The sequence below is a fragment of the Protopterus annectens genome, chromosome 5.part1, assembly GCF_019279795.1.
Source record: "Protopterus annectens isolate FY-2018-M chromosome 5.part1, PAN1.0, whole genome shotgun sequence".
Lineage (NCBI taxonomy): Eukaryota > Metazoa > Chordata > Ceratodontiformes > Protopteridae > Protopterus > Protopterus annectens.
The window spans coordinates 351,527,838-351,552,295 of NC_056736.1; positions in this window are offsets into that span (position 1 = coordinate 351,527,838).

Sequence of the window (24,458 nt, forward strand, 5' to 3'; positions counted from 1 at the left end):
TATTTATTTCAGTGCTGAGGTTCAAGTCTCTCGAGCGCGTAGCTCGATGGGATTTGGATTTTCTGAGGTGCAGCATGTCCATTAATTCTGGGTTGGACATGGCTTTATACGTCAGGCACAGATCGCCTCTGAACAGGCGGTATGCCACTGAGTAGAGCTGGAGTTTTTTTAACCGGGCAGCATATGGCATCTCTTTGAGCCCTTTGATCCTCTTGGTGAGGTACTTTTGGGGTCTTTCCAGTTGCTGTAGTTGTCTGGTAAGGTACATCCCAAAAGGGGCATTGTACTCAATTATGGGCCTGATGAGTGATGAGTAAAGAGGCATGATGACCCCTCCTGATCTAGATGTGAATTCCTTCATGATTAGGTGGGCTATATAAAATGTTTTTCTAACCACTTTGGCTACGTGGTTGTCAAATCAGAGATTGCTATCAACTTGGGTCCCACAGGTCCCTAATTACGTCTTCTGTACTTAATGGATTAATGTTTAACTCTGCTTGAAAACTGAAACTAGTTGAGCCAGACTATGCAGGAAGCAAGCAGGTTAAAATACACTCAGAACTTTTCTTTGTCTGTGATAAGCCAGAGATAAGACTGAATCTGTTCATGTCCTGCAGTGCATTGGATTGTACAAGTGCTGTGCCTATGTTCCTCTACATGGTATATGTTATGTACAGCATTCTCCACAATGCAATTCGCTTACAGGTTGTCTTTCTTGTAATCATTGTCATTGTCATCATCAAACCTCTTTTTTCTACATGGAGTTGAGGTGTAATGTCATCGTTACCATCCCTATCAATTCAGTGCCACTTTTCTACCTTATTCAACAGCCAAGCCTAATAGCCGCAAGTAAATAAGAAGACATCCAACAAGGCTGTGGGTAAAAACTTGCTTTAATAAAACAAATAAAATAAAATAAAACTGGTAAGCGCTTTCGCTGCACACCTGCTTCTTCAGACCATACTACTAACAAAATAGCAAAGCATTTATATAGATGTAGGCAACCTATTGTAACTACAAACAAGTCACATGACATCTGTCAATGATACAAACCCTTTTTTTGAGTGCTGGTTTTAAAGAGACAGAGTTATTAAGGCCTGGGAAAACATTAGCTCTCAAATCTAGAATCCAACAAAGCTCAACATACTCCATCTCATTAGAAATATCACCTTCTCGTACACCACAGTCTACTATACTCAGCACTAAAAATCTAAAACAATGTGAATCTCCATGTTCAGCTACATGTTTAACTAAAGCATTGTTCAACTTAGTATTGCGAATATCATTAACGTGCTCAAGGATTTTCTGTTAGGGTTCGATTGGTTTTACCAGCATAGAATCTGTAACATACTAGACACTTCGCCATATAGACAATATTCTTCATAGTATAATTTGCATAAAAATTAAACTCCATAATTCTATGCATTCTTGGATGGGGGATTGAGAAAACAGTCCATATAAACTTGCATGCACTACATGATTTACAAGAGTACATGCCTTTATGGTCAGAAAGTATTCTCTGACACGGTCTGTCTATTAACATAACCATTGTTTTAAGGTCCTATTATTCCTAAAAGTAAAGTTAAGGATGAGACCTACCGCCCTTTTTATATCTGGATCAGTCATTAAAATAGGCCAGTTCTTTCTAATAATATTACAAACTACATTGACATTACTGGAAAAAGTTAAAGTGACAGATTCCAGCTGTGGTCTAAGCCTTTTGTTAGTCTACTAGTTTTCCCTCTTAGCCTTGTTCTTTTTTTCCATCTTACACTTTTTCTTGCATACCTTTCTTTTGATGACTTCCTGGAATTCTGCATTCCATCACCAGCTTTCCTTATGTACCTTATTTCAATACCTGACTTGGCCACATATTTGGTCTGTAGTCTTCACACATGCTGTTTTCTGGTGCTGCCATTCTTCTTCAGCTACATCTATTTCCTTGTCTTCCTGAGTATTTCCTTGAATTCTTTTGCCTTCTCTCAAGTCAACTTCCAAGTTTTCATCCTAGTTTCTGTTGACCTGAGAGCCTTCTCTGACCACTGCTTTCAGCTGATTTTGACAACCAGTGGTTTATGCTGTGAGCAGACTACTTCACTGGGTGAGACTTTGCAATTGCTAATCTTAACCCAGTGCCCTTTCCTTACTAGGAGGAAGTCTACCCGAGTTGTGTATTTGCCCACTCTTGTATGTGATCTTATGACTGTCTTTCTTGCTGAATCATTTGTTGGCCACTATAAAGCCATTTACCAGGCAGATGTCTAGAATGGCTTTTCCTTCTTTATTTCTGTTGCCCCACGCATATGGACCCAAGCAGTCCTTATATCCTTTTCTGTCTGCCTCGATATAAGAGGTTATTCTTAGGGTCATAGGAAGTTAGTAGACTAACCACCCTAGAGCCTTTATAAGCCTAGCCCCAGTCTTCCCAATTATAAATGCCCACGGGCTAGAACAGCTTTGGTATATGCCTGACATGTGCATTCAGGTCCTCCATTATCAACACAGACTCACGTTATCCTACTTTATCTAGTAGGTCCTGCAATTGCTGCCTGAATGCATTATTTTCCTCATTATCACAACCCTACTATGGGGCATAGGCTGAGATTATGAATACTGTCCTATTTTTACAATGGAGTCTTATTGCCATAAATCTGTCACTTATTCTGATGACATCCTTCACTGTCTTTTGAAGCCTGTCCCTCACCACAGTTCCTACAGCATTCCTAGTCTGTCCACCTCCTAAGTAGTAGACTCTGGATCCTGAGCCATGTGGCTTTGCTGCACTGCCATTCCATCTTGCCACCTGGATAGAAAATATGTCTTTGTTGTCAACAGAAATTTATTTACTTATTTATTTGCTGACATTTGATTACTGGAAAGTTTAACTGGGTAGAAGTCAATTTTCAGCAGAGGCCTGGGGAGAAAAGCTCCAAATTATTAAAAACACTTTCAGAACAATAATTTTACAATTAGTAATTAAAAGTAAGTGCATATGTGACATGTATCAGTTAATAAACACATCATACATTATTCAGGTGTTGACAGTTCAGAGTTTATTTTACATGTAGATGCATGATGAGCAGTAATAGCTAAAAAGAATCACACAAGATACTGCTGAAGCAAATTATATCATATGTTTGGTCCTGTATTATTTATTGATGCTAGACACATACCCAACATTAGCAAGGCTTTGGAAGTTGTCTTCTGAGCTGTTTCTGTTGTACCTGATACCGTATCATACTTGGCAACTACACTTAGTTCCATATGAATACGCAGAAAGGCTGATGACCATATGAAAATGTATCTAAACATTATGTCACTTAATGTCACATATATGTCCTGATACCCTTGTACTTTTCAGAAACATCTGACATATGTATTCCTAGAGATGTTTAACATATTGTGGTGGTATAGACACCCTTCCATTAATGAGCAGTGCCGTTGCATTACAGCTGTGTAATGCTTCACCATTGTAATTTGCATACTTGCTTTCTTGTGTCATGTGCCCTCACATTTCCATACGTGTTTACTGGTGTTTGTTGTGCATGTTGGTGACAAATGAAACTGTTTCCCCTACACAAGTATCACTGTCAGTGTTTGTCACAAATGTGCTGCTGGATACACTGTGTCCTCTTATACTCAGCAGAGGTAGACACACCGGCAGTTGAAGACAGAGAGATTGCTGTCAGATGTTCTATATCATGTTCTCAGCTGGTTAAGTCATGGTAGTGTCAGATAGGACACTGGACTGATGGCAGATTTGTGAATGTGTAGTCAGCTACGTTATATTATACTGTTGCTGTTACATCATCTTCTCTGCACATTAACCTCATCTCTTTTACCCATAGGTTCATAGGTGTTTAATAGGCTAACTACCACAAGGGCCTTTTTAAGCCTAGCCATGCATCCCAAATATCTGACAAGTTCTGATACCCTTGATAAGTGTAAGCATGTGCCTGGCAGATGAACCATTTACAGGTTACCTGTATCCATTAGAGACATAGGTGCCACATCAGGGATGAATTTCCAGTTTCCCATCCAATTGTCCAAGCTGCACTTGAATTGGCTTATAGAGGAACTCTGCTTGACATGGATGGTGAGCCTGTTCCATAGATGGGGAATACATACCTATCTCTCCAGTAGGTCCTATTTATATCACAGGCAAGGTTTAAGTCTTTAAAATGGGTAATTCTGGAGCTGTTTGTTTTGTGGATATGCATGATGTCCATCAGAATGGGTCTGACAATGCTCTGTATGCCAGGCAAAGATCTCCCCTCAAAAGCCTGCAGGAGACAGAATACAGGCATAGGGTCTTGAGGCAGTCTGCATAGGACATTATACTTATGCCCTGCATTTTTTTAGTGAGGAACCTCTTTGGATATTTCATTTAGTTTGACTGCCTTATTTTCATGCGCACATTTGTTTATTAGTATGTTCATTTTATTTTTCATGTTTAGCATATTTTTCTTTTACAAGTTAGTTTCTTGGTACATGGCTGTATGGTTGCAGTTTTTTCCTTTGTTCCTCCATTATTTTATAGTCTGCATGGATCCATATGAGTCAAACTTTCATAAGTGCTACCTGCAAATCTGTTATGCTAATAGTTTGGTATTTACTCCTGGCTACTGTTTGTCACCTGACACGACACTGTTCTTTGTCTCTGTTATACATTACTTTTTCACATGGTGGTGATTTTTATGTGGTTTGTCAGACAAATGACCTATAAATTAGAGAGGAATGTACCTCTCATAATTGTAAAATGTGTTGCCATGTCTATAACACACTGCCTCAGGAGAAGAGCTTAACAACGTTAAAGTTATCATGACATTGTATCTACAGTCAGTGTACTGGAATGGGGAATACTTGCCTACCATAAAAGTTATGGCATGAGTAGAAGTGCACCTGCTGAGTACAGAAACCTACAGCATGGTGAACCATGCCTGAATGAGATTTCAACAACTCTGCCTATAACATGTGGAAATGTACTCATCTGAGAGCGCGGAGTGGGGCAGAGAATCTACTTTACATTTCTGAGATAATGTCAGTCATTCTTCCTCATATGATAATGGTATAAAGAAGTCCTTTACATGCCTTCTGTGAACTTCTGAGATGTGCACATCCTAAGGTGATGTTAGTGGTCTGTAACACATGGGGGCCCTGCCTACCTGGTCTTTATGAGTTATGACATCAGTAGCACTCCCTAGTCTAATGCACTTTAAGTCATGTGATTCTGTCTAATATCCACTAAAGTTTTTTTTTTTTTTTTTTTTTAATATAGATGTGTTCGGAGTCGTACAGGTGGTAGGAGTCAGACTCTGTATACTTGGCTATGGGAAACAGACTATTAACAGCTCAGAGCTTTAATCCTCTGCGCTACTTCCCAACATGCTTAAATACATAGCCAAACTGGAAGCAAAGTTCTCTCCAGCCAAGATTGTGCTAGACAGTCAAGAGGAGAAGGTTAACATCTGCACTACACCTCAAGCAACACATAGCCCTTCAAAACCCACACCATCAACACCCACACATAGCAACACTAAACCCACATATGCGGAGGCCCTTAACATTAACATGCCCAAGCAACAAGGACCTCCGAAGCTGAAATGCAAACAAACACCAGTCACAATCAAAGTGACACATAGCTCACAACACCAGTGTGCCACCCGACAACAGCCCCTAAGGCAAGACACATAACGTATGCACTTAAGTCACTCCACAACAAGTACAAATACAAGTCTGTCATTGTCCATGTTGGAGTGAATGACTTGAGACATACCTCCCTGTACTACACGAAAAGAGACATTGAAGAGCTCTCGGATCATGTGACCCAGGCAGGTATGACCTTAGCCTTGAGTAGTATCCTGCCTTCACCCAGAATGATACCACAGTACAAGGACAAAATGACTGACTTCAAAAATTGGCTAAGTTTTTGGTGTCATTCAAAGGGGATCCAGTATCTGTCTGCCTAGGAAGACATGATCGACAAACCATGATGCTTTGCCAGAGATGGTCTGCACCTGTCACCCCTGGGATTCAGGTTACTGGCTAAAGCTCTTGCCATGCCTATAGTGCCTATTTTAAGCAAGGTTCAAAGGACAAAACCACCACCATAACAGATACAAGCATGCAAAATCTGAAGGTAATGCTACTCAATGCTAGAAGTCTAAACCTCAAAATGCACTCTCTCGGGGCACTCCTAAAAATGAAGAACATCGATATCTGTGCAGTAACTGAGACCTGGTTCAAGGCTCCAGAGAGCACCCCTACAACACCAGGCTACAACTCTTACCACACTTTTTGGCCACCAAACCAAGACCGAAACACTAAAGGTGGAGGAGTGTCCATATTCACCAAGGATATTCACATCTCCAGGCTAGTTGCCTAACACAATGCATCTGAAGTTCTCCAGGTGCAACTAACACTAGGTAAGACTGCGATCCAAATTGTAGCTTGCTACAGATCCCCCACCATGCCCCAAGATTCTCACTACACCTTTCTAAACATACTGAAAAATATTAAGATAAAACCAAACACCGTAATACTGGGTGAATTCAACTACCCTGCCATTAACTGGAAAAACTACTCGGGTACCAACACCTTTTCTCAACAGTTCTTGGAATTCATAAATTCCAATGCCCTGGATCAACAAATCCATTGTCCCACCAGGGGCTCCAATATCCTAGACCTGGTCATTAACAACATGGGAGATAGATGCTCCACACCAGTGGTCAACCCCTCATTGGTCAGGTCTGACTGTAAGCAAATCACCCTTGACAACCACATCCAACCCCCACCCCCTAATAAGGAAACCTCCATAAAAAAACTTCTCCAAAGCCAACTTCGTGCTACTCAAGTCAGAAGTGACAAACTTCATGACACCCATACAGACAGGATCTGAAAGTTCAACTGCTGAATCATACACTAAGGCACTGTACGAGCACATCCACTCGTGTATGAATTGTGCCATCCCAAATAGAACCAAGATGCTCTCCTTCAAAAATAGGAAGCCAATCTGGTGGTCTCCTGCCATAAACAAACTTTACAACAAAAGGAAGAAACTGTTGCAGAAAAGAGGAAAATCCCAGGATGCAAAAAAACTCCCTTACCAGCCTCAGTAAGAAGCTGATAGCCCTCATAAAATCCTCCAAAGCTAGTTACGAAAATAAAATTGCCAAAGATTCCAAAGACAACCACAAGGCATTCTATAGTTATGTCAAGAATCTAAATGGCAATGCTCAGATCTGCTCTGAGCTACAACAGAATGGCATTAAATATACTGATCCCAAGGATATTGCCAATATCCTGGCAGATTGATTTAGTGCCAACTTCACCCCCCTCTCACCCCCTAAAGGGCTCATCTCAATACCAGAAAATTGCCAAAATCCGGTAATCATGGCCACATAGATAGAAACTGCACTCTCCAAAGCTAAGAATACAGCATCCATGGGACCAGATGACATCCTGGGCTGTGTGCTACATGAACTACAAAATGAACTGGCACCTCACCTAAGTATCTTGTTTAATCCTAGCCTCACCTCAAGCTTTGTGCCCACTGAGTGGAGCACAGCTACAATTATCCCACTCCACAAGGGGAGGTCCACCTTGGATCCCGGGAACTACAGTCCCATCAGTCTGACGAGCCTGATCTGCAAGGGGCATGGAATGCATTATCATGCAACTTATAAACAAAGACATTGGCAACTTTCAAACACTGGACCCCACCCAGTTTGGGTTTGTGAAGGGCTGATATTGTCTCCTGAACCTCATTGACTTCTTCGAATTAGTCTCCAGAGCTGTGGACGAGTGTAAAGAGGACCACATAGCCTATCTGGACCTTGCTAAGGCCTTCGACACTATCCCCCACTCTGGAATCATAGATAAACTTACTAATCTGGGCATAAATCCCTATGTCACTCGATGGGTTGCCAACTGGCTAACTGACAGAACCCAGACTGTAAAAGTAGCAGACTTCAAATCCAGTTCAAGACAAGTGACAAGTGGAGTACCTCAGGGTTCAGTCCTGGGACTGCTCTTGTTTGGCATCTACTTCTCTGAAGTACAGGCCAACACTAAGGGACTCTGGCTAACAAAGTTCGCAGATGCTTGCAAACTGGGAGCCATTATTGAATCCCCAAATGATGTGGATATTCTACAAAAGGGCCTTACAGAAACAGATGCTTGGTGCCAGACCCATGGACTCAAGCTTAATACCAAGAAATGTATAGTTATCCCCTTTGGGAAAAAACATATACCCATGAATTACCACATAAGTGGCAGTACACTAAACACCGAAAGTGTGATGAGAGACTTAGGGACACAGGTGGACAGTAGTCTCAACTTCGATAACCACATTGTCACAACAGTCAGGAAATCCTTCTATGTGGCACACCTCATCACTAAGGGCTTTTCATCCAGAAAAAAGGAGGTCATTGCCCGACAGTACTCATCCCTTATTAGACCCATTATAGAGTACAATGCCCCGTTTAGTATGTACTTCACAAGATATCTGCAACAGCTGGAAAGGCCACAGAAATACCTCACTAAAAGAATCACAGGCCTAAAGTAGACGCCCTATGCTGACTGTCTAAAAAACCTCCAGCTATACTCTGTGGCATATAGTCTACTCAGAGGCGATCTCTGCTTAACATACAAGGCCATGTCAAACCCTGAGCTGCTGGACATGCTCCAGTTAAAGAAATCCCAATCTCTCAGAGCCACACGCTCCAGGAATCTAAACCTTGTCATTACAATGAACAAAACATGCTGGAGGGATAGTTTCCTGACTCAGTGACTCCCCATACTCTGGAATAGACTGCCCATACATGTCAAGCAGAGCGCCTCCTTGGCCCTCTTCAAAAGGAGCCTTGATGATTGGATGGGAGATAGGAAATTCACCCCGGGGAACATGTTAGTCGCCCTGCTAGACAGTGGTCCAGGGAAGTAAATATTGTGGGAAGAAATATCCAGGGAATTGTTATGGCTAGGCTTGTATAGGCCCTAGGGCCAATAGCATAGTACCAACCTATGAACCTATGAACCTATATAGTAACCCTGTTTGCTGCATACATCAAAACTTTTGGGCAAATTACACAGATGTCTGCAAAGCTATTTATTTTTCATGCTGATTTCCATGTTTACCTTTCTGCTTTTGTGTTTCTGTTTGTTTTGCCTTTTTTTCTGCTCCTGTAGGTAGCTAAATCAAGCATACACATGTCCTTTCTTTTTTTTGATTTAACTCTTTGCTGATCAGTTTATTACATTCCTGTCTATATATACCCACAAATCACCTCCAGCATCTCCAGACAAGCATGCACTTCTTGTCTGTGGTTCTTTACTGCTTCTCTCCATCCCATCATTGCTATTTGTACTTATATAAATTTATACCATGTCTACTACTCTTACTACTCTCTTTCTTCATTTCTTCCTTCATCCTCTTCACTTAGTACAGCCACCACACACGCATGTACATGAACAAACGCATGTGCCTATATACACACACAGACACGCACGCGCACACACACACACACACACACACACACACACACACACACACACACACACACACACACACCTGCACACACCTTCATATGAAAAAGGCAGTGCAGTTTCTGTCCCTCACCTTTCATTTTTCTTTCTTCACGCAGCAAAGATGATGTTTTGCAAGTATTCTCCTATGAACCTGTCCTCTGAGGAAACAAAATAACAAGTCCAGGTCCTGATTAGCGCTTTATTTCATGAAATATGAGTTAAACTGTTTTTTTATTCAGAATGAAATAACTCTTTGGCCCTCTTCAAAAGGAGCCTTGATGATTGGATGGGAGAAAGGAAATTCATCCCGAGGATCTCGTCAGTCGCCCTGCTAAACAGGGGTCCAGGGAAGTAAATAGTGTGGGAAGAAATAGCCAGGGAATTGTTATGGCTAGGCTTGTATAGGCCCTAGGGCCGATAGCCTAGTACCAACCTATGAACCTATGAACCTATGAACTACTTTCAGTCCATTCCATACAATAAGTGAGGACATGTGCTTTATGTGCTTATGTTACATACTTCAGGGATAGAAGTTCCTGAGAAAGAAAGAGATATGTTAGGCTGGACTGCCAGTGGAACCATTCACTGCTGCCTTATGAATGACCAGGTTCAGAAAGTCAGATAAATGCCATACTATAATATTCTTATGTAAAGCCTTAAGCTGAGATCCTTATTAAGCTCTGATGTTTTTGTGTGCTTCAAAAGTCCCTGCAAGGACTAAAAAGGGTGTTTCCCCTTAAGAATGCTGCTTTTCATTTGTGCTGCTGCTGATGCCAATAAGTCAGATCTCTTTTCTGCATTATAATATAGGATCTTCAGAAATGAGCCATTTGTGTTTAATGGTGCAATCCAAGACAAGGAAGGAAAGAGGGAGGGAAGAAAGGAAGGAAGAAATTATTACATAACACGGCCATTAGGACTTGTTGACCATTGTGATGAAGGAAGATACTGCCAGCCCAGCTAGCTGGAATTTTTTAACTAATTATATGTCATTGGTGAATATCAAAATGATTGGTATAAGATGCTTGTGTTACAAATGTGTTAGAACTGTATGTCGTGTATATCAAATTGCTTGTACAGATGTGTGTTTTGAAAAGGGTATTTGCAAAAGGCCTGTGTTTAAAATGGATCCACAGTGTGCCTACTGGAAAAGAACAGAAATGTACATGCACTATTATAACTGTTTAAATGCATATATTTTAGCAGTGGAAACTGGGATACAGGAGGTTAACCTCAGTCTTGTAAATTTTAGAAAAATACCTGAAATTAAATTACTTTATGACTAGGCCATAAAAGATGGTATCTTACAGTTTCAATACAGCAGCAGACATACCCCAGGATTCATGAAGCTCGGCGCAAGGACAGCAGTAGGCTTGCACCCACAGTGCGGCGTGAAGATGGAGTAGTAGCGCCAAATGCATATAAATGATGGCGCGCTGCCGCCACAGCCACGTGCACAGGAAAGGAGCGCGAGTGCATAGGGTGTGTCGAAGTGCTTCACGGAAGCGTGGAAATGGCAGCTGTTGATGTGCAACCTAAAATGCTTGCATATAACAAGTTGCAAGATATTTAATCACATCTGTCAGTGTCCGTGGATACTGAAACGTATGCAAAGCATGCAAGAAAGTTCCTGCAAACACAAAGTGAAGAAGCAAACACAAATGCATGGTAGGGAATAACGGGTCCCTATCCCGTGAACAAATGACATGGAAGACCATGTGGCCGTAGTCCAACGCAGTTTAGATAGCTATACCAAGTGGAAGTGAAATGCATCATATGTTAGCGAGCCACCAGTAGGTATGTTCAGCCCAATGGTGAGGGTCACCAGCTGACCCATAAGGTGAGGGAGGGTACACAGCTGGGCAGATGTGTCCATAACAAAATACACTATAAATGTAGATATCTAGTGACCGTATGTCCGAATCATATCCCACAAGGCATGTAATAGTCACATACAAAATGTATGTCCATATTTCACATACCAAATGTGATAGAAAATAGAATAAGCATGTAAACGAAACAGAAGGAGCATATAAACAGCTACAACAATAAGGAAACATGTAGGCTGAAAGGAACAGTATTATCCATACCATCGACTGTGGGGACGTGTTGTCCAGTACAGTTGGATATGTGTACAGAATATATCCCTTCCTGGACATGGGAAAAGGTGACAACCTACCAATGAGTAGAACAGGCTGCCAAAATCCGGAAATCAGCGGTACAAGTCGAACTTGTCAGGATGTGTCACAGTTGAATGGGTAGTACCAGGGAAAACCAACCATGTAATGAAAGTTAAGTATGGGCGTGTACCTATGTGCGTGAGGTATAGCATGTGGAAAGCAAACATGGCAGGGTAGTCCACACAACCAGACAGGTACCTGACACATGTAGGGTACTCAATGTGTTACTCTGGCCGTGTCATGGGCCAACAACCAAAGCAGTGATGCAAGGGGTTTGAGGAATCTGTGTGTGTGGGGGGATAGGTAATGGTACAATCCTCCAAGGCAATACTGTGTCGTATGCAGAATAGGTGAACCGGAGGTGTATGAGGGAGCAGCGGGTGAAGCTGAAAGAAACACAAACACATGTATAAACAGCTGCAATACAAGCAGACAGGCCGTACTGTAGAACACAATCCTACAAACATATGAATATTGAAATGTGCGATACAAATCGATAGACATGTCACCGGTACATACCCACTGATAGGTCCTGATGGAACTCGCCATAACAAATGCAACACACCTGGATGCATAATGGACTACCCAGCATCCCCTCCACATCACACAACCCGCTCCCGTACCTGAACATCCACCAAATCCAGCCATACTTGGCCTACTGGTTTGGTGCAGCCACAGCTACACATAGTGCCACTACGCATATGTAGTAGGTAGTGTCATCCTAGGCAGTTGCAGGATTGCACACTATGTATTCCTTGCATGTAAACCCCCCAGCACATTTTCATTACTCCAAAAAGATGTTCGTTATTTCGCTTGGTGTGGATCGGTCCAATTTTTGGATATCCCTCATGGGATACCTAAGCTGTCTAAACATTAGAATGGAAGACACGAAGTCCAGTCCAGTAGATATCTGGACACAAGTTGGAATGTGCATTAGAGGTGCATGACACTGTCCAGCCCTAAGTGGTCATGCATAACCTACCACCCAGGATCAAACACCTGCCCGTGACACACTTGTCCTGACACGAATAAGCGGAAGAATATATTGCACACATTCACATAGTGGCACATGGTATAAGGGTGATGAAGGTACTGACGTAAACAGGATACCCCTGATCCACTGTGTGAATGACAATTAATGTGTGTGTAGGTGTGACCTGACCAACAATGGTACAATGCCAAATGTCTTGTGACAGTAGGGAATAACTCTACACCATACTGCATGTAACAGTTGCCTAAAGCAGTCACGTCAGGATAGAATAAACGTAAGTCATACAAGAAACAGGCAAACAACAAAAGTGCCAAAGGTATAAGGCTTACACCTAGGAAACAAATGACTGTTCTAAACCTGCAGTGACCGTGGCTATGTGTTGGCCCAAAAAATCTGGTGTCCGCAGTAGGGTTGTAATCTGTCCCGCTTTGCGAGGGATAGTCCATCGTTGGACAGTTGTGTCCTGACAAAAGACATTTCAAATGGCAAATGTCCTGGGATTGTAGGACATAATTATGTCCCATATGTTATGTAAAAGTAGCAGAAAATAATTATTGCAGTATCTACAATACCTAAATGTTACAAAAAACAGAATAAGCAAATAAACCGCTACAACAATAGGCTTTTATGTCGACAAATAAGTAAAGTTCTATCCGTTGTACTGACCGTGGGTATGTGTCAGCATGTGAAACCAGGTGTGTTCCAAAAATGTCCCATCTTGGCCATGTGAAAATGTGCCAACCGTAGTCACTGGAATACAGCACAACCCGTACATATGACAATATCAACGATACCAATGGTCAGAGCATTCGCACAATAACTGGCCAGACCCTTAAAAACTCACAAAGCCGGCGCCCTTTGGGGGAAAGGTGTTGAATGAGAATGACTACTCACAACAATGAAGAGTACTAGATGCATTTAACTGCAGACAATTAGTAGTATTACGAATCTGTCAACATGTTCCAAGTTAATAGTACTAATATGGTAGAAGTGTCCATGATTGTCCCTGAGTTGTCATAGCCTTGTCCCTGTCACTGTAGATATGAGTCCCCGACTATCAGAGAGGTCTGTACACAGAAGTACACCAACCAACTGTCCCAGCTGTTGACTAGACTATTGCATACCTGTAGTGATTTCATAACAGATGTCCAGAATAATATTCATTGTATGTATAAATGAATGAAATAGTCAAATGGGAAGGGAAACCCCCCCCCCCAAAATGCATTATGTAGTGGAACCACTCCCCGCCCTAAATTATGTAGCGGTGACCCAATAATGTGGTCAGAGGTGCCCAAACACCTGCGTCTGTAAACACAGGTAGACTATGAAACTCTGGACTAACTCTGGCCATGTGCTACGTCTGATCTTTGAAGAGTGCCAGGGCAGTGCTAGTCACCAATTGGCTGAGCCTAAACCCGGACCAGCACATGAAAACCCTGACAATCCAACATGCATATGTGCGAGGACTATAAGCATAGGGGTTATGAATATCCTTGGAGTGAGTAGACTCGCAGCACGGGTCTAGAGCAGTAGGAAACAGGGAATGTCCAAATTGTAGTACTGCGGTTTTCCCAGCAGGAGAATGGATGCCTGCTGTGTAAGGGAAGTGGTGAGGCATATGTCAGAGTAGCTATGAACCATGGGTATACATATAAATGAGCCAGAACACCAATAGTGTAGTGGTTACAGCATCCGCCCAATGTAAAGGCATTCCCGGTGCAAGTACGACTATAGCACATATTAATTGTGTAATAAAAGCCTCTGTGCTGTAAAGCCAACAGTTATGCATGTAAAGGTGACCGTGTTCGCATGGGTCCGTTAACCGGATTCCATCAAAGTGGTACTGTCATAAGGAATAAGGCACATGTAATCCTAAAGACGTGCCTGTAAACATATGTAACTCAGAATAAGTAGATGCAAGTGGGCCTGCGCGGGTGTACGCAGCAATTAGCATAGCAAATGTATGTTGTCTTCTACAGCTGTACCTTTCATATATATATATAGTTATATAAAGTGTGCTAGCCTGTGAAACTAATTTATTGCTGTTTCCTGCATTTCTGTGTGCTTTCTATATCAAAAACAAAAAAAAAACAAAAACAAATCTTTGCTGTCCCGCCTCTCCTCGACTAGTTTAGACCAGTATACAGGCTTTACTGTATTCTGGGCTGTGGTGTAGTTCCTGTGCTGTCCATTGCCTTACTTGGATAGAAGGAAGTTTCTTTGCTCACCAGTGAGAGTGGGGAGCCTTGAGCAGCCTATCTGTCCCTGAAGGAGTAACCTCAGCACAAGAGCTTGTAGTAATTGGTTGTTTTGGACCATTTCTAGCTCTTTTGAAGTTCCCTGTTTCAAATCCGCCTCTGAGCATTTTTTTCTGGCTATACTACTCAGAAACAGCTCCTCGTGGTCCTGCAGAGTGGTCCTAGCAGCAGAGAACTGAGAAAAGTGACTACTTTCCTAATTTAAGTAATTTTTGCTGTTTTTTACCTAAAATACCTTCTCTTGCTTACTTTGAACAAGCTTAAACTGTTTTTTAGCTGTTTGTTGCATTATATATTATCTGCACTTAAAGTTACATTTGGTCGAAAATTGATCGAAAGTTTGTTTGTTTGTTTGTTAAATTTAACTGCTGAGGCTGCCCACTAAAGTGTGCTAGCCTGTGTAACTGATTTATTACTGTTTCCCGCATTTCTGTGTGCTTTCTATCTCAAAAACAAAAAAAATATCCTTGTTTTCCCGCCTCTCCTCAACTAGTTTAGACCAGTATACAGGCTTTGCTGTATTCTGGGCTGTGGAGTAGTTCCTGTGTTGTCCATTGCCTTACTTGGATAGAAGGAAGTTTCTTTACTCACCAGTGGGAGTGGGGAGCCTTGAGCAGCCTATCTGTCCCTGAAGGAGTGACCTCAGCACAAGAGCTTGTAGTAATTGTTTGTTTTGGACCATTTCTAGCTCTTTTGGAGTTCCCTGTTTAAAATCCGCCTCTGAGCATTTTTTTCTGGCTATACTACTCAGAAACAGCTCCTCGTGGTCCTGCAGAGTGGTCCAAGCAGCAGAGAAATGAGAAAAGTGACTACTTTCCTGATTTAAGTATTTTTTGCTGTTTTTTTCCCTAAAATACCTTCTCTTGCTTACTTTGAACAAGCTTAAACTGTTTTTTTAGCTGTTTGTTGCATTATATATTATCTGCACTTAAAATTACATTTGGTCAAAAAATGGTTGAAAGTTTGTTTGTTAAATTTAACTGTTGAGGCTGCCCACTAACTGATTTATTACTGTTTCCTGCATTTCGGTGTGCTTTCTATCTCAAAAACAAAAAAACAAAAAAAAAATCCTTGTTTTCCTGCCTCTCCTCGACTAGTTTAGACCAGTATACAGGCTTTGCTGTATTCTGGGCTGTGGTGTAGTTCCTGTGTTGTCCATTGCCTTACTTGGATAGAAGGAAGTTTCTTTGCTCACCAGTGGGAGTGGGGAGCCTTGAGCAGCCTATCTGTCCCTGAAGGAGTGACCTCAGCACAAGAGCTTATAGTAATTGGTTGTTTTGGACCATTTCTAGCTCTTTTGAAGTTCCCTGTTTAAAATCTGCCTCTGAGCATTTTTTTCTGGCTATACTACTCAGAAACAACTCCTCGTGGTCCTGCAGAGTGGTCCTAGCAGCAGAGAACTGAGAAAAGTGACTACTTTCCTGATTTAAGTATTTTTTGCTGTTTTTTACATAAAATACCTTCTCTTGCTTACTTTGAACAAGCTTAAACTTTTTTTTAGCTGTTTGTTGCATTATATATTATCTGCACTTAAAGTTACATTTGGTCGAAAATTGGTCGAACATTTGTTTGTTTGTTTTTTAAATTTAAGTGTTGAGGCTGCCCACTAAAGTGTGCTAGCCTGTGTAACTGATTTATTACTGTTTCCTGCATTTCTGTGTGCTTTCTATCTCAAAAACAAAAAAAAACAAAAAAAATATCCTTGTTTTCCCGCCTCTCCTCAACTAGTTTAGAACAGTGTACAGGCTTTGCTGTATTCTGGGCTGTGGTGTAGTTCCTGTGTTGTCCATTGCCTTACTTGGATAGAAGGAAGTTTCTTTGCTCACCAGTGGGAGTGGGGAGCCTTGAGCAGCCTATCTGTCCCTGAAGGAGTGACCTCAGCACAAGAGCTTGTAGTAATTTGTTGTTTTGGATGATTTCTAGCTCTTTTGAAGTTCCCTGTTTAAAATCCGCCTCTGAGCATTTTTTTCTGGCTATACTACTCAGAAACAGCTCCTTGTGGTCCTGCAGAGTTGTCCTAGCAGCAGAGAACTGAGAAAAGTGACTACTTTCCTGATTTAAGTATTTTTTGCTGTTTTTTACCTAAAATACCTTCTCTTGCTTACTTCGAACAAGCTTTAATTGTTTTTTTAGCTGTTTGTTGCATTATATATTATCTGCACTTAAAGTTACATTTTGTTGAAAATTGGTCGAAAGTTTGTTTGTTTGTTAAATTTAACTGTTGAGGCTGCCCACTAAAGTGTGCTAGCCTGTGTAACTGATTTATTACTGTTTCCTGCATTTCTGTGTGCTTTCTATCTCAAAAACAAAAAAAATATCCTTGTTTTCCTGCCTCTCCTCGACTAGTTTAGACCAGTATACAGGCTTTGCTGTATTCTGGGCTGTGGTGTAGTTCCTGTGATGTCCATTGCCTTACTTGGATAGAAGGAAGTTTCTTTGCTCACCAGTGGGAGTGGGGAGCGTAAAGCAGCCTATCTGTCCCTGAAGGAGTGACCTCAGCACAAGAGCTTGTAGTAATTGTTTGTTTTGGACCATTTCTAGCTCTTTTGAAGTATCCTGTTTAAAATCCGCCGCTGAGCGTTTTTTTCTGGCTATACTACTCAGAAACAGCTCCTCGTGGTCCTGCAGATTGGTCCTAGCAGCAGAGAACTGAGGAAAGCGACTACTTTCCTAATTTAAGTATTTTTTGCTGTTTTTTACCTAAATACCTTCTCTTGCTTACTTTGAACAAGCTTAAACTGTTTTTTTAGCTGTTTGTTTCCATTATATATTATCTGCACTTAAAGTTACATTTTGTCGAAAATTGGTCAAACGTTTGTTTGTTTGTTTGTTAAATTTAACTGTTGAGGCTGCCCACTAAAGTGTGCTAGCCTGTGTAACTGATTTATTACTGTTTCCTGCATTTCTGTGTGCTTTCTATCTCAAAAACAAAAAAAACAAAAAAAATATCCTTGTTTTCCCGCCTCTCCTCGACTAGTTTCGACCAGTATACAGGCTTTGTTGTATTCTGGGCTGTGGTGTAGTTCATGTGTTGTCTATTGTCTTACTTGGATAGAAGGAAGTTTCTTTGCTCACCAGTGGGAGTGGGGAGCCTTGAGCAGCCTATCTGTCCCTGAAGGAGTGACCTCAGCACAAGAGCTTGTAGTAATTGGTTGTTTTAGACCATTTCTAGCTCTTTTGAAGTTCCCTGTTTAAAATCCGCCTCTGAACATTTTTTTCTGGCTATACTATTCAGAAACAGCTCCTCATGGTCCTGCAGAGTGGTCCTAGCAGCAGAGAACTGAGAAAAGCGACTACTTTCCTGATTTAAGTATTTTTGCTGTTTTTTACTTAAAATACCTTTTCTTGCTTACTTTGAACATGCTTAAACTGTTTTCTAGCTGTTTGTTGCATTATATATTATCTGCACTTAAAGTTACATTTGGTCGAAAATTGGTCGAACGTTTGTTTGTTTGTTTGTTAAATTTAACTGTTGAGGCTGCCCACTAAAGTGTGCTAGCCTGTGTAACTGATTTATTAATGTTTCCTGCATTTCTGTGTGCTTTCTATCTCGAAAACAAAAAAAAAACAAAAAAAATATCCTTGTTTTCCCGCCTCTCCTCGACTAGTTTTGACCAGTATACAGGCTTTGCTGTATTCTGGGCTGTGGTGTAGTTCCTGTGTTGTCCATTGCCTTACTTGGATAGAAGGAAGTTTCTTTGCTCACCAGTGGAAGTGGGGAGCCTTGAGCAGCCTATCTGTCCCTGAAGGAGTGACCTCAGCACAAGAGCTTGTAGTAATTGGTTGTTTTAGACCATTTCTAGCTCTTTTGAAGTTCCCTGTTTAAAATCCGCCTCTGAGCATTTCTTTCTGGCTATACTACTCAGAAACAGCTCCTCGTGGTCCTGCAGAGTGGTCCTAGCAGGAGAAAACTGAGAAAAGTGACTACTTTCCTGATTTAAGTATTTTTTGCTGTTTTTTACCTAAAATACCTTCTCTTGCTTACTTTGAACAAGCTTAAACTGTTTTTTAGCTGTTTCTTGCATTATATATTATCTGCACTCAAAGTTACATTTGGTTGAAAATTGGTCGAAAGTTTGTTTGTTTGTTAAATTTAACTGTTGAGGCTGCCCACTAAAGTGTGCTAGCCTGTCTAACTGATTTATTACTGTTTCCTGCATTTCTGTGTGCTTTCTATCTCAAAAACCAAAAAAACAAAAAAAAAATCCTTGTTTTCCCGCCTCTCCTCGACTAGTTTAGAACAGTGTACAGGCTTTGCTGTATTCTGGGCTGTGGTGTAGTTCCTGTGTTGTCCATTGCCTTACTTGGATAGAAGGAAGTTTTTTTGCTCACCAGTGGGTGTGGGGAGCCTTGATCAGCTTATCTTTCCCTGAAGGAGTGACCTCAGCACAAGAGCTTGTAGTAATTGATTGTTTTGGACCATTTCTAGATCTTTTGAAGTTCCCTGTTTAAAATCCACCTCTGAGCATTTTTTTCTGGCTATACTACTCAGAAACAGCTCCTCGTGGTCCTGCAGAGTGGTCCTAGCAGCAGAGAACTGAGAAAAGCGACTACTTTCCTGATTTAAGTATTTTTTTCCTGTTTTTTACCTAAAATACCTTCTCTTGCTTACTTTTCAACAAGCTTAAACTGTTTTTTTAGCTGTTTGTTGCATTATATATTATCTGCACTTAAAGTTACATTTGGTCGAAAATTGGTCGAAAGTTTGTTTGTTTGTTAAATTTAACTGTTGAGGCTGCCCACTAAAGTGTGCTAACCTGTGTAACTGATTTATTACTGTTTCCTGCATTTCTGTGTGCTTTCTATCTCAAAAACAAAAAAAAAACAAAAATAAATCCTTGTTTTCCCGCCTCTCCTCGACTAGTTTAGACCAGTATACAGGCTTTGCTGTATTCTGGGCTGTGGTGTAGTTCCTGTGTTGTCCATTGCCTTACTTGGATAGAAGGAAGTTTCTTTGCTCACCAGTGGGAGTGGGGAGCCTTGAGCAGCCTATCTGTCCCTGAAGGAGTGACCTCAGCACAAGAGCTTGTAGTAATTGGTTGTTTTGGACCATTTCTAGCTCTTTTGAAGTTCCCTGTTTAAAATCTGCGTTTGCACGGCTTTGCGCCATTGTGCGCATAGCGCAGCGCCGGTTAAACAAGGTTAAACTTTTTGTGGCTCCGCCAAGTCTGCTTTTCAAATTTTCCCTTAAGAAAGCTCTACTCTTATAATAATCAGTCTACTCACTTTATTATAAGCCTAGCACTTGTTCTCAAAACCTCTCTTCTAAGTAAGCACTCTCAAACTATAGTAAGCACTACATCCACCTACCACCCCTGTGAGTACCCACTTCCCTTAAAGGCACACTCCCTTATAATATTCTAGCATGTTGAGTGGTAGATTACTAGCATCCTCTCCGGTTCAGCTGGTTAATCTGGGAATCTTGAGACAATGCTACAATTGTCTCATGTACACAGGCAACCTTCTCCTCCTCCCAACAAACACAAATACATGTGAGAGATGCAACTATATAGCCAAACTGGAGGCTGAACTCTCTCAACTCAGGGCTGGCAAGACCAGACAGGAGGAGAAGGTAACCACACACACAGCAAACCCAGTCCCACATAGACGTACATCAACTGCAAACCAAACACATAATAACACAAAGACATACTCAGAGGCTCTAACAAAAAACTTACCAAAACAACAGAGGCTCCCAAAGCAGACACCCAAAAATCCACCACCTCAAAACATAACACATGCAACACATACTTCAATAAATCAGTGTGTCAAACAATCACAGCCCTTAAGGCCAAACACCATGCCTGATACACTAGTAATAGGTGACTCTATAGTCAGACACACTGATGTTCCGCTTACCAGGCTGAATAAGAAGAGTGTAACGGTGAGCTGCCTATCAGGAGCTAGGATCCGCCACATAACACACACACTCAGGTCACTCCAAAGCAAGTACAAATATGACTCTGTCATTGTCCATGCTGGCGTGAATGACCTGAGACGTACCTCCCTGGACTACATGAAAAGAGACATAGAGGAGCTCTCTGATTATGTAGCCCAGGCTGGTATGACCCTGACCCTGAGCAACATCTTGCCCTCACCAAGAATTATGCCACAATACAAAGACAAGATGATCAGCTTTAATAATTGGCTCAATTACTGGTGTCATTCTAGGGGGATCCAATGTCTGTCTGCTTGGGATGACATGCTGGACAAGCCATGCTGCTTTGCAAGGGATGGCTTGCACCTGTCACCACTGGGCTTCCGGATATTGGCTAAGGCTCTTGCCACCCCCATAGTGCCTTTTTTAGGCAAAGCTCAAAAGACAAACCCACCTCCTTAGAAAACAAAAATGGAAAAAAATTAAGGGTAATGCTGCTCAATGCCAGAAGTCTAAATCTCAAGATGCAGGCTCTCGAAGCACTCCTCAGTATGGAGAACATTGATGTCTGTGCAGTAACTGAAACCTGGTTCAAGGCTCCTGAGAGCACCCCAGCACTACCAGGCTATACCTCATATCATGCTTTTCAGCCCCAGAACTCGGGCCAAACCAAAACGGGAGGGGGAGTGTCCATATTCATCAAGGACACCCACACCTCCAGGTTAGTGGCAACACATGAAGCATCAGAGACCATCCAGGTGCAACTAACCGTAGGCAAAACTGCTATACAACTGGTAGCATGTTACAGACCACCCTCCCAATCTCAGGAACCCCATTCAGCCTTCCTGAAGACATTGGAGGATATGAATGTCTCACCAAACACCATCATATTGGGAGACTTCCACTACCCTAACATAGACTGGGTGCATTATTCTAGCCCTAACACCCTAGCCTAAAGGTTCCTGGAATTCATAAATTCAAATGCAATGGAACAGCTAGTCACCTCTCCCACAAGGGGAGATAATATACTAGACCTGATCATCACAAACATGGGGACAAAGTGCTCCACACCGGAAGTATACCCCTCACTAGTGAGATCTGACCACAAACTAATCATACTGGCTATACATATCCCACCTCCACCCCCAACACAAAAGACTACAGTGAAAAATGTCTCAAAAGCCGACTTTACACTTCTTAAGACTGAGATGGTATCCTTTAAGCCCACTGGGCCAGTGGAAACCACATCCCACAATGCTGAATCCTTCACAAATGCTTTCTACGGACATCTCCAAGAATGCATGGATCATGCAATCCCAAATAAAACCAAGACCCTTTCCACCAAGGGCAGGCGTCCTGTCTGGTGGACCCCAGCCATAAACAAATTGTATAACAAAAGAAGGAAGCTACTGCACGACAGAGCAAAATCCCATAAAGAGAAGGCATCTCTGATCAGCACTAGTAGAAAGTTACGTTCTCTCATAAAAACATCCAAGGCCAACTTTGAGAGAAAAATCGCTATGGACACTAAAGATAACCACAAGGCCTTCTTCTGCTAGGTTAGAAACCTGGGCGGAAACCCTCAGATATGCTCAGAGTTAGTTCACAATGACAAAAAATACACTGAACCCACAGATGTTGCTAACATTCTGGCGGACAGGTTCAGTGGAAATTTCTCCCCTACCTCACCCCCAAAAGAAGAAATACTTATCCCAGCTGAATGTAACCTCCCTGTCATCTCAGATGTCCAGGTGAGAACCGCCCTCAGCAAAGCTAAAAACAGAGCATCAATGGGACCTGATGGTATCCCGGATTGCATGCTATGTGAACTCCAAGAGGAGCTAAACCCGCACATAAAAATGCTATTTACCCTTAGCCTTACTACAGGATATGTACCTGAACACTGGCGTACAGCAACAGTGGTCCCACTCCACAAAGGAGGCACCTCTGCAGACCCTGATAACTACCGCCCCATAAGCTTAACCAGCCTGGTCTGCAAAGCTATGGAAAGAATCATTATGGAACTCATAAACAGAGACATTGGGGACCTACAGACACTTGATCCCACCCAGTTCCGCTTTGTAAAGGGCAGATCCTGCCTTTTGAACCTGGTTGACTTTTTCAAAACAGTCACTAGAGCCATTGACGAGGGCAAAGCAGTCCATACAGCCTACCTGGACTTGGCTAAAGCCTTCGACATAATACCCCACTCAGGCATCATAAACAAGCTCAACAGCTTAAATGTAAATCCATATGTCACAAGATGGGTTGCAAACTCGCTAAAGGATAGAACCCATAAAGTCAAAATCGCTGGAGCCATGTCAGACTCAAAGCCAGTCACAAGTGGTGTCCCACAGGGCTCTGTCCTGGGACCCCTCTTGTTCGGCATTTATTTCTCAGATGTGAAAGCAAACATGGGAGGGTTGTGGCTGACAAAGTTCGCAGATGACTGCAAACTAGGCGCCATAGTCGATACACCAGCTGACACATACATCCTACAGAAAGGCCTCACTGAAACGGACAACTGGTGCCGGAGTCATGGCCTTAAACTAAATGCCAAAAAATGTATAGTCATCCCCTTTGGGAAAAACAAAGTACCCACAAATTATCACATAGACAGTAACCCACTGAGTATGGAAAAAGTAATCAGAGACCTGGGGACCCAAGACGATAGTGACCTCTCATTTGACACCCACGTTGCCAAAGTGGTTAGAAAGACTTTCTACCTTGCCCACCTTATCATGAAGGGATTCACATCCAGATCAAAGGAGGTCATTGCACCCCTATACTCCTCCCTTATCAGGCCCATGATTGAGTACAATGCCCCATTTGGTATGTACCTCACCCAGCACTTGCAACAGCTGGAGAGACCCCAAAAGTACCTTACCAAGAGGATCAAGGGTCTCCAACATATGTCATATGCTGCCAGACTAAAGAAACTCCAGCTCTATTCAGTAGCATACCGCCTACTCAGAGGTGATCTGTGTCTGACGTACAAGGCCATGTCCAATCAGGAATTGATGGACATGCTCCACCTCAAAAAATCCAAATCCATCAGAACCATGAGAGCTAAAGATTTAAACCTCAGCACAAATATGAATAGGACATGCTGGAGGGACAGATTCATAACTCAGAGTCTTCCCATACTCTGGAACAGAATCCCAGTTCATGTTAGGCAGAGCCCCTCACTGACTCTCTTCAAGAGAAATCTTGACGAGTGGATGGGAGATTGTAGGTTTACCCCGGGGGTCATCTCTCTGTCACTACTAGACAGAGGCACAGTAAACTAATTCTATTATGTAAAGGGGTCTTCACTGTGTCACTACTAGACAGAGGCACAGTATTCTAAATCTATTCTGTACACTTTTGTACCATTACATGGGGTGGCGAAAGCCACATCACTATGGCTAGGCTTATAAATGCCCCAGGGCAGATAGCCTAGTACTAAACTATGAAACTATGAAACTATGAGAAATATCCACAGACATAACAGAAATATGCAATTATATAGCTACATATCTATCTATATATACACACACACACACACACACACACACACACACACACACACATATATATATATATATATATATATATATATATATATATATATATATATATAT